General features: G+C 52.9%; 1 pseudogene; it reads left to right on the top strand.

Moving 5' to 3' along the window:
* Window positions 1–267: 267 nt before the first annotated feature.
* Window positions 268–2,700, top strand: LOC114030055 (annotated as a pseudogene).
* Window positions 2,701–2,955: the final 255 nt, after the last annotated feature.

Here is a 2,955-nt window from a genome sequence, read left to right as displayed (position 1 = left end):
TTTCTGACAATCAATCTATGACGTAGGTTCGATAAAGTACCCTTAATTTTATATATAAAGATGGGAGTTCATTGATTTAATCAATCAGTCACCCCACTGCACTTAAAATAAATGACGAAATACAATGTTCTGATCCCTTTGTCAGTTAAGTACAATCAATCAATCAATTAAGAAGGTGAGAGCCAAGCCTAAACATCTTTATTCAATCAATCAACTACAGGCTTTAGACTAAGTTCAAAATTACTTTGATTTACAGCGGGGGAGGCCATGGCGGAGCAGACCCAGGCTCCAATCCAGGTCCAGGCTCTGGCCCCTGCCCCGGCCCCAGCTCCTACCCCAGGCCCGGGCCCGGCAGCGGCGCTGGTGGGAGCCCCAGGGAGCGAGACGCCCAGAGTCGGGGAGGATCCGGCACAGCCTGGCCTGAGGGAGCAGCTGCACACCAACCAGAGGAAGGCGCAGGTCCGCGCGTTACCCCGGGCCAAGAAGTTGGAGAAGCTGGGGGTTTTCTCGGCCTGCAAGGCTAATGATGCTTGCAAGTGTAACGGCTGGAAGAACCCCAAACCTCTCATTGCCCCGCGCATGGACCTGCAACAGCCTGCACCCAACCTAAGTGAGGCCTGCCGGAGCTGCGAACACCCCCTGGCTGACCATGTGTCCCACCTGGAGAATGTGTCTGAGGATGAGATCAACAGGCTGCTGGGAATGGTGGTGGACTTAGAGAATCTGTTTTTGTCTGTGCACCAGGAAGAAGACACAGACACCAAGCAGGTTTACTTCTACCTCTCCAAGCTTTTGAGAAAATGTATCCTACAGAGGACACATCCGGTTGTGGAGGGGTCCCTGGGAAGTCCCCCCTTTGAAATGCCCAATATGGAGCAGGGCATACTGAATTTCGTGCAGTTTAGGTTCAGTCATCTGGCCCCGAGGGAGCAGCAGGCAGTGTTTGAGCTCTCAAAGATGTTCCTGCTCTGCCTTAACTACTGGAAGTTGGAGACTCCTGCACAGTTCCAACAGAGGTCACCGGGCGAAGACGTTGCCACCTACAAGGTCAATTATACCAGCTGGCTGTGTTACTGTCATGTTCCACAAAGCTGTGACAGTCTGCCCCGCTATGAGACAACTCACGTCTTTGGACGCAGTCTCCTTCGGTCCATCTTTATTGTTACCCGCCGTCAACTGCTGGAGAAGTTTCGGGTGGAGAAGGACAAACTGGTGCCTGAAAAAAGGACACTTATCCTTACCCACTTCCCCAAGTTCCTGTCCATGCTGGAAGAAGAGATCTATGGGGAAAATTCCCCTATTTGGGAATCAGGGTTCACCATACCTGACTCGGAGGAATCACAGTTAGTTCCTCCGCCAGCCACTGTCAGTGCTGCAGCTGTGACAAGTACCCTGTTTTTCACCCAAAGCCTGGGTGGCGGCAGCAGCAGCAACTCCCTTGGCCTGGGCCGTGGTGGAGCAGAGCCCAGGCCAGGTGAGAAGAGGAAGCTTTCTGAGAACCTGCCCCTGGGAGATGCAAAGCGGCTTCGAGTAATGGGGGACATTCCTATGGAATTGATCAATGAGGTCATGTTGACCATTACAGACCCTGTGGCCGTGCTTGGGCCTGATACCAGCTTACTTTCAGCCAATATAGCACGGGATGAGATTGCTCGGCTAGAGGAGAGTCGTGGGATCATCGAGTTGCACGTCGTAGGAAGTTCACTGGCACCAAAGGCCAATCCGCGTGTACTACTCTGGCTAGTTGAGCTGCAAAATGTTTTTTGTCACCAGCTGCCCCGGATGCCCAAAGAGTACATTGCCAGGCTTGTGTTTGATCCGAAGCACAAGACATTGGGCCTCTTCAAAGATGGACGGGTCATTGGGGGAATCTGCTTCCGAATGTTTCCCACACAGGGCTTCACGGAAATTGTCTTCTGTGCGGTCACTTCCTACGAGCAAATCAAAGGCTATGGGACTCACCTCATGAACCACCTGAAGGAGTATCACATCAAGCACCACATCCTCTACTTCCTCACCTACGCGGATGAGTATACCATAGGCTACTTCAAGAAGCAGGGTTTCTCCAAGGACGTCAAGGTTCCCAAGAGTTGTTACCTGGGTTACATCAAGGGCTATGAGGGGGGCACGCTGATGGAGTGTGAGCTGAATCCCAGGATTCCCTATACTGAGCTTTCCCATATCATCAAGAAGCAGAAGGAGGTAATCGAGAAGCTGACTGAGCGCAAGCAGGCTCAGATTTGGAAGGTGTATCCGGGTCTCACCTGCTTCAAGGAGGGTGTAAGGCAGAAGATCCCTGTGGAGAGCATCCCTGGCATCCGCGAGACGGGATGGAAGCCTCTGGAGAAGGAGAAAGGGAAGGAACTCAAGGACCCTGACCAGCTCTATACAATCCTTAAAAACCTGCTGGCTCGGATCAGTACTCACCCCAGTGCCTGGCCTTTCATGGAGTCTGTGATGAAGGCAGAGGCTCCAGATTATTATGACGTCATCCGCTTCCCCATCGACCTGAAGACCATGACAGAGCGTCTCAGGAGCCGCTACTATGTGACTGGGAAACTGTTTGTGGCTGACTTCCAGCGGATGATCGGCAACTGCCGAAAGTACAACCCCCCGGACAGTGAGTATTGCCGCTGTGCCAGTGCTCTGGAGAAATTCTTTTATTTCAAGTTAAAAGAAGAGGGGCTCATTGACAAATAGTTGGACCCCTGCTGGGCTTTGCAACCTCCCTGCTACTACCCGTACCCTAACCTTGGGGCTTACTGAGTCTGGGGACCACTAGAAGGCTCTCCAACTTGCCCTCTGACCTGGGGGCTCACTGACAAGTAGGGAGACTCCACCAGGCTCCCTAACCTGCCTCCTACTCTTCAGCCTCTTGACCTTGGGGGCTCATCGCCAAGGAGGGGCCCCCCCACTGGGCTCCCTGACCTGACGCCTGACCTTGGGGTCTCATCA

Source organism: Vombatus ursinus, unplaced genomic scaffold (genome assembly GCF_900497805.2).
Source record: "Vombatus ursinus unplaced genomic scaffold, bare-nosed wombat genome assembly UNPS02014945.1, whole genome shotgun sequence".
NCBI classification, from domain to species: domain Eukaryota; kingdom Metazoa; phylum Chordata; class Mammalia; order Diprotodontia; family Vombatidae; genus Vombatus; species Vombatus ursinus.
The sequence above is the reverse complement of the archived record's forward strand: the minus strand, read 5'-3'. Positions and strand labels throughout refer to the sequence as shown.